At 46.0% G+C, this 12914-nt stretch overlaps 1 long non-coding RNA gene across 1 annotated transcript in view; it reads right to left on the bottom strand.

Annotated features, from left to right (window-relative positions):
* The window catches only part of LOC143435327 (uncharacterized), a 25768-nt gene extending 13069 nt beyond the window's left edge, over window positions 1–12699 (bottom strand). Inside the window, exons 1-4 of the long non-coding RNA XR_013105527.1 lie at window positions 12414–12699; window positions 9140–9284; window positions 1856–1956; window positions 1654–1766 (exon numbers count right to left, since the gene is read on the bottom strand). This is a non-coding gene — a long non-coding RNA (uncharacterized LOC143435327). The remainder of the gene's footprint in view (window positions 1–1653; window positions 1767–1855; window positions 1957–9139; window positions 9285–12413) is intronic.
* Window positions 12700–12914: the final 215 nt, after the last annotated feature.

The following is a 12914-nucleotide window of genomic DNA, read 5'->3' as shown; positions in this document are numbered from 1 at the left end:
CTAAACCCCTGAAACTGCAAGCCAGCCCCAATTAAATATTTTTTTTAATAAGAGTTGCCCTGGCGCTGGAGAGATGGCTCAGTGGTTAAGAGCACTGACTGCTCTTCCAAAGGTCCTGAGTTCAATTCCCAGCAACCACATGGTGGCTCACAACCATCTGTAACAGGGATCTGATGCCCTCTTCTGGTGTGTCTGAAGACAGCTACAGTGCACTTACTCACATACATGAAACAAATAAATAAATCTTAAAAAAAAAAAAAAAAAAAAAAAGAGTTGCCCAGGTCATGGTGTCTCTTCACGGCAATAAAACCCAAACTAAGACACTAGGTATGGTGGCTGTGCATGTTACCTTAGCACTCCAAAAAGAAGATTGTGAGTTTAGGGTTAGCCTGGGCTATCAAAGAAAGGCCTTGTCACAAAACAAACAACTAACCCTGGTGATTATTAAGTATCTGCAGATCAAAGAATATCCCAAATACCACAGGCCAAATAAGTATCACATGATTTTCTTTCCATTTTAATATTTATCCTCACATTCAGTTCACATTTACAAACCCTTTGGCTATTCTTTTTAGAATGAGTTAGGTTTTGGGGGTTTATTTTTGTTGTTGTTTTTCCCTAGACAGGGTTTTTCTGTGTAGCCTTGGCTGTCCTGGAACTCACTCTGTAGACCAGGCTGGCCTCAAACTCAGAAATCCGCCTGCCTCTACCTCCCAAGTGCTGGGATTAACGTGCGCCACCACTGCCAGGCTAGAATGGGTTGTTTTAATGGGACACACACCACCTTTTTTAGTCACTTATTTATTCTGTCTGGGTGGATATTTTTTCTGTACATGTGTCTGTGTGCTATTTGTGTGCCTGGTGCCTGCAGAGGTCAGAAGAGGGTATTGGATGCTCTGGAACTGGAATTACAGATGGTTGTGAACCTGCATGTGGGTGTTGGGATTAGAGCTGTGGATGCTGGGAGTAGAGCTTGGCTTTTCTGCAAGAGCAGCCAGGGCTCGTTACCACTGAGCCACCTCTCCAGCCCCTGGAGTAATTTATTCATAAGCAGGGAGGGGGTAGATTGTTTGACTCATGGGATTTCAGAAAATATATTTGCTCTGTATTAGACCTGTTTGTTTGTTTGTTTGCTGTTTGTTTGTTTCCTGGAATTGTATGTTCATTCCCAGTTGAGTTCTGAAATCCCACCCAGATAGACGAGAGTGTTCTGTCCTAGTCTCTGTTGCACTCAGAGGACCCTTAAAACCACCCTAGTTTGGGCCAGCAAGATAGCTCAGTGGAGGAAAGGGCTTAAAGCTTAGTGACCTGAATTCAATCCCCAGTACCCACATGGTGGAAAGAGAGAACCAACCCCCTCACGTTGCTCTGTGGCCTCCATACATGAGCCATGACACATGCACTTCTCCCCCAACACAAAGTAAATAAATCAATGTAATAAAAAGTATTTAAAAATTAATAAATAAAACACAAGGCTAAAACGTTTCTCTCTCTCTCTCTCTCTCTCTCTCTCTCTCTCTCTCTCTCTGTCTGTCTCTCTCTCTCTCTCTCTCAATGTGGATGATATTTAGAAAATTATGATGGACTCAAAGCAAGCACCACCATCTGAAGGATATCATTTTATGTTCTTCATGCATGAGAGTGTGTTGTTACCTTGAAAAGAGTGAAAGGATTCTCCTGGTCTGAGATGAAGGACATAGTTCTTCTGACTTTTCACCAACAGCCCTCCCCATAGACATCACTGGCCTCTCCGGTTCAGTGTGCATCTAGGCAGGGAAAGATGTCTACACTGGTGTATATTGTTCACTTTTTACAATGTAGCTGATGAGATGGCTCAATGGCTTAGAGCACTTACTGTTCTTCCATTGACCTGGGTTCGGCTCCTCTACCCACATCAGACAGCTCACAATTGACTGCAACTCCAGTTCCAGGGGATCCGATGGCCTCCACCAGCATCTGCACACATGTGGTACACCACACATAAACCCATGCAGATAAATGTAGACATAATAATAAATGAAGGAATAGATTTTTAAAAATAAAATAAATAGAAACACAACGAATACATTGTTGCAGGATATTTGATCACACTGTGAACCAGAGATTGTTATTAACTGGAAAAAAAAACCCTATTCTTAGTTGTGATGGGGCTAAGCCCTTGGTACACACTCTTAATCCCTCTGGCTGGAATACGGACATGCCCTTAATATACACATTTAATCCCAAATGGGGAAGGTAAAGTTAGTTTGTAGAAAGGAGCACCAGTGTTTGAAAGTGATGTCTAATTGAGTGCAGATAAAGTGATAAATCAGAGAAAGATTTGACAGAATAGAATATGCCCAACATTTTAAAGGAAGAGGAAGAGAGGAAAGGGAAGTTACTTAGGAGAGAGCATCAGAGAAAAAGGGAGAGAAGAAGACAGTTTTACTGGGACAGTTATACAGAGACAGATTAGAGAAAGAATGGGAAGGAGCCAGAAGATCGGGACAGATTGCTAGTTAGTCTGAGGCTATGCAGAGCAATTCAGGAGAAACTGAGAGAAACCAGATCGAATCAGTCAGCTTGGAGAGTCTGGGCCAGTAGAGCTGGGTTGGACTGGTCCATCAGAGCTCAGTAACAACAAGAAAGAGTGAGCTTATTCAGCAGCAAGTCTCAGAGGATGAAAACATTCTAGGCCTAGATAAGAAGATTGTATGGAAGCTAGACGCTTACAGGACTGGGCCTAGGTTAGCACACAGAGGCAATACACGCCCCAGTTACATTAGGCGAACAAAAGATACATTTATAACACGTCTAACATGTTTGCCCTGACTTAGCTTGCTGACCTCTAGGTTAGCAGACAGACAGCTTTACCTCATTTTGCCCTATGCATGCATCAAAATTGGTCACATTAATACCTGGTTGGTGGACATTTTAGTCATCTTAAGTCTGATGTTCTATATATAATCTGAGGAAAACACCCCTTTAATGAACTTATTCAAGGAATGAGTTCATAAGACCATCAGTGCTGGAATAAAAAGTGAGGTATTTTGTGGCCTTGTTATTATTTTTTGTAGTGCAGAGATCAAACCCAGGGCCTTTCCCATACCAGGCAGGTGTGCTCTACCACTGAGCCACACTCCCAGCCTGCAGGCATTGAAAATTTTGGTTTTTTTTAGAGGCTAATTTATGTTGCAAAAAGGTCATATCATTACACTCTTCAGGGTGTTATCTGGGTGTCTGATTCCTTGGTTATTAATAATACCAGATAATATGAAATTTCTGACCAGGTGTGGTGGTGTATGTCTGTCATTCCAGAACTTGAGAAGTCAAAGCAGGAGAGTTAGGGATTCAAGGTCAGGGATTCAAGGTCATCTTCTTCTTCAGCACATGGAGTTCTAAGGCTAGCTTGGGCTGTGAGCAATTCTATTTCAAATCACAGTAAATGAGCCCTTGTTGGCACAGGCCTTTAATCTCAGCACTAAGGAGGATCTCCGTGAGTTTGAGGCCAGCTGAGTCTACAGAGCTAGTTTCTGGACACCTAGGGCTACATAGAGGAAAACCAAAAAATAAAATAAAATAAAGAAACAAGCAAACATCAATTTCAGCAAATTTCCTTTAAATGCTAGACACTAAATTCAAGACCTTAGGTATGCCAAGCATGAACCCTCCCACTGAGCAACAGTCGGGATCCTCAGACTCTGCTGGTTTGCTGTGATTTTTTTTCCTTTTTATGGCTTAGTATTGTTTCCTACAATCATTGGCCATGGGTGTTTTTCTTCTTTCATTTCCCTGTTCTTATTTTTCCTCAGTGGATCTTGGTGGCATAGTCTGTCGTCTCAGAAAAATGTCCTTTCCTGACTTTCCTGATTCATCTCCCCTTCGCTTATCTCTGCCTTTATCCGGAGTCAGCCCTCTGGACCTGTCTGAGTCTTCTTTGTCTCCTGCCTATGCCTCTCAGCTTTTGGTCTTTTTATTCTTCCTTTAAAATGTATATCAGCATTACCACATTTTACTTGCATCTTTAAAAATTCTAAATTGTTATGTTTGGAAAATGAAAGAAGTATGTGAAAAGCTTGTTTTTTTAATAATTAAAATAAATACAGCTCATTGGGACCAAACTCCAGTCATCAGCCTTGGTCACAAGTGAATTTACCTGCTGGGCCATCTCTCCAGACCCCCACATGCTATCTTTCAGCTTCTGTTCCTAGAAAATAAGTGTTGAGGGGCTGGAGAGATGGCTCAGCAGTTTAGAGCACTCGCTGCTCTTCCAGAGGTTCTGAGTTCAATTCCCAGCACCCACATGGTGGCTCACAACCATCTATAATGTGATCTGATGGTATGTCTGAAGATAGCTACAATGTACTCATATACATAAAATTAATAAATAAATCTTTTTTTAAAAAAAAGGAAAGGAGTGTTCACACTACCTCCATATCTCACAGCTGGTTCCTATAGTTTGTTAAATTATTTCACTTTTTTTTTTCCTTTTGGGGGTGGAGTGGGACTGGTGGTGCTGTTTTTCAGTGTAGCCCTGGCTATCCTGGAATTCCCTCTGTATGTAGACTAGGCTAGCCTTGAACTCAGAGACCCGCCTGCCTCTGCCTCTAGAGTGCTGGCATTAAAGGTATGCACCACCACCGCCCAGCCAAATAATCCCATTTTTTTCACACAAATATGTGACATATCTTAGTGGAGTCAGTTAGTCCATATGGCATGTGTACTTGCACTGGTGTTTAATGTCTATTCTAAAAGAAATTGGAAACACCTTTGAGCTCAAGAAAACCCTTTGTCCATGGATTTACCTCAGCCTGTGCTTCTCTCCTCCCTGAAAGGTCAGAGCCAAGAGAGACAAGACCTCATATCCCTAGGAGAAGCAAGGCAGGGAAAGGGTGAGATGTCTTCAGCCCTCTAACTTGTAAAGGAAAAACATTCATAGGGGTCCAAGAAGATGAGCTTTTGGAGATCAATTGGCTTTAGGGTGGTTTTGTTTTTTTTTTTTTTTTTTTTATGGAAATCGTGTTTTATTTTTTCATAATGAATGGTTCTTTTCCGGTTCTCTACCCCAGCCCACTCAGAAGCTGGATGGCTACACCAGACCTTTGCAAAAGAAAATGGTCACAGTGTAGCGTGTTTGTCTTCCAAGCTACCAAGAAAACAGAAACGAAGCAGCAATAATTACGCAGTCCTCTTGTATTTCAGTGCTGGGCTGTGTGAGTACTGATGGCTCCTGCTTGGTGGAGAGATAAGCAAGCAAAATGTGAGTGTCCACGGGCATGGCGCATAGCTCAATGGCAGAGTACTCGCCTAGCATGTGTGAGGACGTGGGTTCAAGACCCAGTACTACAAAAACAACAAGGAACCAGTTCAGCTAAATGGGATGATGAGGTGCAACAGGTGGGAGAGCAAAGAATCCCTAGGGAGGACGGAGTTATTTGAGCCACTCTGAAAGTGCTTACAGGGTTTGGAAGGATAAGGGTTTCATGATAGTCTTACTAAGATTTAGAAGATCTAGCCCTCCCCTTTCTCCGTCGTCAAACCTAGGGAAATCTTTTTCCTCAGATGACATGGTTAAGGACTTTCAAGACAACTGCATTGGCTACCTTGGTGTCCATCTGCAGTCGATGCCTGGAGAGCATTTCATAGCTTTGCCACCAGGGGCCGCTGTTTCCCCATGCTCAGGCCAGCAACACAGCTCCTATCCCTTCAGGAATGCTGGTTGAGAACTGCCTGAGAACTGCATGTGAATCCAAAGGAATTCCACAAATTCAGACTTCCCGGTGCCCTCTCCACCTTCCCTTCCCCCACTCTTAGACCTACCCGACCCAGAATAATGGCAGTGTGGCTTCGCAGATCCAGAAGTAGAAGTATGAACTGGAATGTGTACTTTTTCTCCTAGGATAGAATTTCTTTGTGTCCTAGCGACCTACTCAACTGTTTTTTGTTTGTTTGGGGGGGGGGGGGGGAGTAAGGGGTGGGGCTTCCTTCTCGAGAGAAAAAGACAGGCTCTCAGAGATGTATGTCCTTGGATGGGAAGATTCCAGTCAGGTCAATGGTCTCCAAACTGGGTGTGTGTGTGTGTGTGTGTGTGTGTGTGTGTGTGTGTGTGTGTGTGTGTATGTATGTAAAATGATCTGTTAAGGGCAAGAGAAAGAACATTCTATAACATTTATTTATGTATTTAATGTATTACTTTAAAAAAAATTAGAAATATGAGAGACCCTGTCTCAAAATACCAAACGAAAACCAACTTTGCTATCCAGATTAGTGCTGGTACCTCATGAGGCCCTGTGTCAAAAGGTCAGCGAAGTGAGCTAGGAAGGAAGGCAGAGCCACCTCCCTGTAACCAGGATTCTATCACAGACACCATTTCTACGCAAAATCACCAAGTAACCAACGGAGAGTCTTCACAGAAGGAACTGGGGGAGAGGCTTTTAAGCATCTTATCCTCAGAAATGAGGCTGAATGCAGTACAACCAGTACCTGCATGTGAGTTTGGAAAAATGCCTAAGGTGTCACTCTCATGCCTGTCTGACCTCTCAGCTGTAGGATGACACTGAACCGGTGACAGCTCTGACAAGTTGTAACGTCCAGACTCAAGCCCGTCAAACCTTTCGAAATGATATCAGCTCTCGTTTATGATGAGATTTGAGGTAATATCAAAGGTCCCTGCGCCTCGATCTTCACAGCAGTGTCATAGCAGGAATGCAAGCAAAATCAGGCCAGGGCTGAGGAAGTGTGTACCACAGCCAAGAAGGCAGCGTTCCTATCTTATCAACTCTTAGAGTTTGTTTAGGGCCAAGGACCCGGGTAACTGGACTCTGAAGACTGTTACTGGCAGTGCTCAAGGTACAGACACTGAAACCATGACCCATAGGGACTTTGGTTCTATGATGGCTAAAGCCTTTAATATCAGCTGTATTCTGTGGCTTTGCTCTGCCTAGGGACCATCTGGTACCTGGTACAGAAAGAGACTTGAAGAAAAGGAGCAACACTGGCTCCACTGTGGGGTACACCGTATTGTTCACTGGAGCTTGTTCTTCTGCCTGCTTTGTGGGGCTTTTCTGGCTCCACCTTAATTTACTGTGCATTTCCTTTCCCTGTTCCATGGGAGGGCCTTCCTCGAAACTACATTCCTCTGTGAATTTTTTTTTTTTTTAGGAACAGAGGATTTAAAAAGTAATCTTGTGGGATTTGTTCAAGTCTTGACAGAGGAGAAGTCCACGCTGGATGGATTTACTGAGAAGGAATGCAAAGTCACCTTTGTCATTCCTGTCAAAGCCAACAGCAGCAGGATTACTTGTGGGTGGGTCTCAAAATGTGCAGAGTCCTGGACTGAAGACTTCCTGACTCGGAATCTCTGAGTGGGACCAGGAGGCATGTCGACAAGCCCGCCCTCTCCCCCAACTCCAAACATTACAAGATAAATTTTAAAACTTTGCAAAGGCTGGGTTATGTCTCAGTAGGGAGTGCATTTGCCTAGCATGCAGGAAGCTCTAGACTGAACCCCCAGGATTAATGGTGCATGCCTGTAATTCCAGCCCTTGAGAGGAAGAAGAATCAGGAGTTAGACTGTATCTAAAACATGTAGAAGAACGAAAGAGCAGAAAGATGGTTCAGTGGTTAAAGTCACTTGCCACCAAGCCTAATGACCTGAGTTGGATCCTTGGAACTCACATGGTGGAAGAGAACCAACTCCCTACAGGTGCCTTATGACCTCCACACAATGCCACACCAAGCACACACACATACATATGCATGCACACAAAATAAGTCAATAAATGTGAAAGAAATAAAGAATAGGACAGGAAGGAAAACTTGTAAACAGCTTCTTATCTGGGAGCTGGGGAGATGGCTCAGCAGTTAGGAGCACTGGCTCCTCTTCCAGAAGACCCAAGTTCGATTCACAGAACCTACATGGCAACTCATAACCATTTGTATCTCCAGTCCTTTGGCCTCTGATTGGACCAGGCACACATGTGGTGCACAGATACACATGCAGACAAAGCAATACACATCAAATGACCGTTTACAAGACCTTATTATCTCTTTTTTTTTCTTATGGAATTAGTTGGGCTGAGTAATTTTCTATTCATTCTAAGCATGTGGATAGGGCAGCGTTCAGAGGAGGCCAGACATCCACCTATTTAGGAAAGGTAAGGGCCAAAGGAGTGGGGCAGTGCAGATGGAGACTCATCCTGTTTGTGAGACTGGGTCTATCAACTTCCATGCAGCCCCTGGACAAGGGTCTGAGGGTTGGCATGGAGAAGGCTCTGGCCGGAAGTATTACCAAGCGGAAGAGGTCAACTTTCTGGGACTAACTCTTCCCTCGAACCATCCCCTAGCTGAGAGAATCTTTGATCATATGCATCTTCAGAAAGTGACTTTAGAACACAAGCTTACAGGCTAGCTGATCTAGACACATGACTAGCAGAAACGATGGAAATTCTCTAGCAAAACACCAGCACAGGGACATAGTGGACTCAGGGTACGAAAGAAAATTCTAGAGGCAAGAAAGAGTCTCCTGTTTTCTGAAAGAAGCTTCTATGTCCCTATATCTCCAAGGACTCCACTAAAGTCCTTTCTAGGCCACCCCCTACTCCACATTCTGCTCTGCTGTAGGTGACTCCAACACCCTGTCTGTGCCTCAGCTGTGCCTGTACCTGTCTCTCTCTTGACACCACATTGTCACTTCCAAGGACGGAGATTCTTGGGAATAGGGCCCAAGTTTGTAATTCATTGAGAAATGGGGCTTCTTTGAGTCTGACTTAGTCATTTTCACATTAAGCATCCTCATGCCCCACTGAAACATTGCCTTGCTGTCTATTTGATGAACTGCCAGGGCACCATGAGAAAAGTAGACTCTCCATCTTCTGTGTCATGGGAGGATGGTGAAGCTTGAGTCAGGGCTGCATTCTCAAACCCAGGGCTTCATGGCCTCTTCCTATCCTGTCACTGTGGGCCTACCTGTTGACATGGTGGGTAAGACCTATGCCATCGACCAAAGGGCACTTTATCTTTCTGCTCAGAAAGACTGGGAGAACAACCACACAAGACAAACTAGATACCACACCCAACCTTGAACAGAGCCCTCCTCCGGCCCCACCCTTTCTAGAAGCTGAAATGCTGCCCAATGAGAGTTTGGCTTCTGCTCTCTTACCTTTCCTGGATCCACCCTCCGGAGCAATGCAAGTTTCAGGCTGTGCTATGTTGCTGGGTTCCCAGGTATGCCAACAGGTGTGCGGACAGATATGGACAGCATTCATATAGAGTTCCTTTCCTCCAAAGAAAGATGGGTCAACAATCTGGGAAAATGGAAAAGATTTTAAACGCACGGAGAAGAAAATGTGTTTAATCTCAGCACTCAGGAAACAGAGGCAGGAGGATCTTTGCGAGTTCCAGGCCAACCAGAGCTACATAAGAACTTATACTATGGTATGAAGACAAACACAGCAAGGCTCCATTTTTAAAATATTCATATATTTATTTTATGTATGTGAGTACACTGTAGCTGTCTTCAGACACACCAGAAGAGGACATCAAATCCCATTACAGATGGTTGTGAGCCATCATGTGGTTGCTGGGAATTGAACTCAGGACCTCTGGAAGAGCAGTCAGTGTTCTTAACCGCTGAGCCATCTCTCCAGCCCACAAGGCTCCATTTTTTTTTTAAGAGGTGGAAGTAGTAAATGGTTGATTTCTTTTCTTTGTCTCCTCTGGTTTTTCATGACAGGTTTTTTTCTATGTTGCCTTGGCTGTCCTGGAACTTGCTCCTGAAGACCAGGCTGGCTTCAAACATACAGAGATCTGCCTGCCTTTGACTCTTGAGTGCTGGGATCAAAGGCATATGCCGCCAATTTAAACACAAGCCATGTCTTGCTCCATTGCCCAAAGACCCCGCTAACCAGGAATGTGGGCAGGTCCCTCCATGAAAAAAAGTAGGGGAGCTTTACACCCTCCTCTCCCTTAAGCTGAAGATGCACTGCTTAATCCTGGCTTTAGGATTTAAAAAAAAAAAAAATCCTTTCTTGACTTCTTGAGCAGTGTTTAGATATTGGGAGAGTTGCATATTTGTGTTGCAGTTCCGGTAGCATCAAGGAAGCTACCTGTCAACGTTCAACCCTCCCAGAATCCTAACTACACAGCTCTGATATATGGTCTACTCACAGTGCTGAGGGCCACCAAGGAGAGGGACCGACTACACTTCCTTTCCCTAAGACCTTACTAGAGTCTCAGAAAAGCCACTCTGTGGGCACTGAGTAACTGGGCCAAGATGAAGCCTGCCACTCACTCATCTAGCCTTGAAAGTACCTACAGGAAGGTGACACACTGGGCGGTGATTCCTCCTGAGGGGAGGCAAGGGGTGGGGAATGGGAAGCGGGTACCAGGATATTAGAAAAGATCCCAGCGGCAAACATTGGAGTTGCAGATGGGAGTCACACAATTTGGAATCTGGAAGGTTCCGGCAGAAGGAAGGCAATGATCCATGGTCCAATACAAACTGTAAATGGAGAGCCCAAGGGGGCTGTGATAGCCCTGGCCACCAGGGGGCGTCCGCACGGACTAGGGCCGGACTTGTCTGCTGGGTTTGCTTGGCCAAGGAGAGGCGGGGCGGGAGCCTGGGTTGAGATCTGGCCGCTGCCGGAGGAATGCGGCCTTTGGCTCGTCCAAGCATTCCGGCTGGCTCAGGAATGTGAACAGGGTGTTCACTGCGCGCCCTGGATGCACAAGCTGGTCCTCCTCCCTCCGTTGAATACCGGGCAGGACCTGGTCAGACACCCCACTGAGCCTGCAGAACACAACCCTGTCCATTCAGGTTAAGAATGAGCCCCTGGGGGTTTAGGGCAGCAGCGGGACATGGCTCTAGGCCCCTACAGGGAAGTGTTGAGGCCGATTATGGCTTAAGGAAAACCCAAAGCAATATATTTGAACATTTGGAAAGCAGCCGTTCCGTGGAAAGAAGGCACAGGATTCATCCTTCTGGGTTACCAGCTTCAAGGGATACAGACTCAGATGCCCAGATTTGTTCATTTTGGGAGACCTGCTGTGTAATGCAAAGACTGGGAGAGGAAGAGGGAAGGCAGATGACCCAGTGAGGGATTAGATGCTCTCAGAGCAGCCAAAGTGACTGAATACCAAGGGTAGGGCTTTAATTCATTCCACAAATATTTACTAAGCCTCTTCTCTGAGCCAGAGCCTGAGCTCAATTCTGGGGACACAGAGGTACAAACATCTACTCTCCCCAACGGATTGTGACACTGATGGTGACAGCCTTGACACACTGTGATACAGGCTGTGTGTGTGTGTGTGTGTGTGTGTGTGTCCAGGAATAGCCAAGATTAGGGGACAAAGATACAGGAAGAACCCTTAGGAGATCCTGGAGAGTCACCTGAAAGACCAGTGGGAGTTAATGTTCTGGATGAAGGGAATCTTGCAGAGAGAGGGAAGCATGTGGCCATCAAAAGGGCCAAAATGCTCAGCTGAGCTACAGTGAAGATGGAGGTCCTCTTTGCCAACCCATGGTGTTGACTGGTTTATGGAGCTCTTGCTCCACATGAGGACTGGGAGTCGGTACACTGCTTTGAGGGGGTTTGATGCCCTTTGAGGATGGCACCCTCACTGGTAGGTGCTGAGCAAGTACTGGCCAGTGTCTCAAGACCTTGCCCCTTTAAGCAGCTTGGTTGCTGTTACTGTCTGAGAAAAAGGCAGTTGGGGGTTGGGGTTGGGGTGGGAAGGTTGGGTGTTTTGTTTGTCACTTCCTGGTTTGGGGTCGTGTGCAGAAGAGGAGACTAGTGTGACCAGGTTATCAAATAGGTCCTAGAATACACACAGAGCACTTGGTACTGCTGATGGGAAGTTCTACAAGGGAAAGGGGCCTGGCTTGAAGGTACATGTGGAGCATGGTTCATGGGCTGGGGACAGGATGCATGAAGCAATGTGCACTGGGGCCAGGAAGGCTGGAAGGAGTAGGCAGAAGCAGAAGCAGAGGCATAGGCAGCAGGCATTGCTGGCAGGTAGGGACAGAGGGAACCAATGAGATCAATGCTCTCAGGGAACCAGCTGCAGGGTGGGGCCAGGACTCCGAGTTTGCTCTCCCATACCTACCTGGGGGTGGGGGGGTGGGATGAACCTGAGCAAAGAGGGTCTCCAGGGCATTGTGACTTTTGTGTGCCCGGATTTAACTGAGTGATGGAAAAGTCAATGTTTACATTCGACATTCCTTGCAGGACCTCCTCCTAGGAATGCATGGAGACCTAAAAATCCTATGTCCAGAGGAAAAGTTGCAGGCCTTGGAAAGGCGCCTCCAGCATTGTTCCTCTGCAAACACAGGAAGAAGGGTTTCCTCTAGCTTTGTGGTGCTCTCATCTGACCCCTCCCCCAGCCTGGGAGCCCGGGCTCCGAGGAGTAGGTGGTCATGGAAAATAAACACCCACCTCTGCTCTCCCGACTTATTTCATGTTCTTAGAATTTCCTCTCTTGAAGTCTGGCTTTGTTAGTTTAAGATCCCACATGTCAGTGGGTTGGGGTTGGGAAAATCCCATCCCGACTCTGAGGAGGCAGGTCCACGTTGGGAGCTCAGAGTTGATGCCCAGGAAGAGAAGTGGCCTGGCTAACGGACCCCAGTCTTCCAGTGGTTCTGAGTCATCCTCTCGGGGGAGGATCTCTGGCTGGGTGTGTGTGCCTTTGCATGAGTGTGTTGCCTGCCAGTCCCATGGTGGGGACGTGGCAGGGTTTTGGTGCCAACTGTCCAGGCCAGAGTGATGGGTTCATTTCGGGGAATGATGGGGGACATACAAAAGTGCTTCTGGGTGACACTTAAGGTGAGCAGACAGCCCTGGCCTACTAGAGAGGCTGACCCTGCTCACTATAGAACCCAGGCTGTGGCCTTTCCTGGGTTGTCCACTGTGGCTTCTGTTTCTCTCCCTTCTATCCTG

Source organism: Arvicanthis niloticus, chromosome 21, assembly GCF_011762505.2.
Source record: "Arvicanthis niloticus isolate mArvNil1 chromosome 21, mArvNil1.pat.X, whole genome shotgun sequence".
Taxonomy (NCBI): Eukaryota; Metazoa; Chordata; class Mammalia; order Rodentia; family Muridae; genus Arvicanthis; species Arvicanthis niloticus.
Note: the sequence above shows the minus strand (reverse complement) of the source record. Positions and strands in the feature narration are given on the sequence as shown.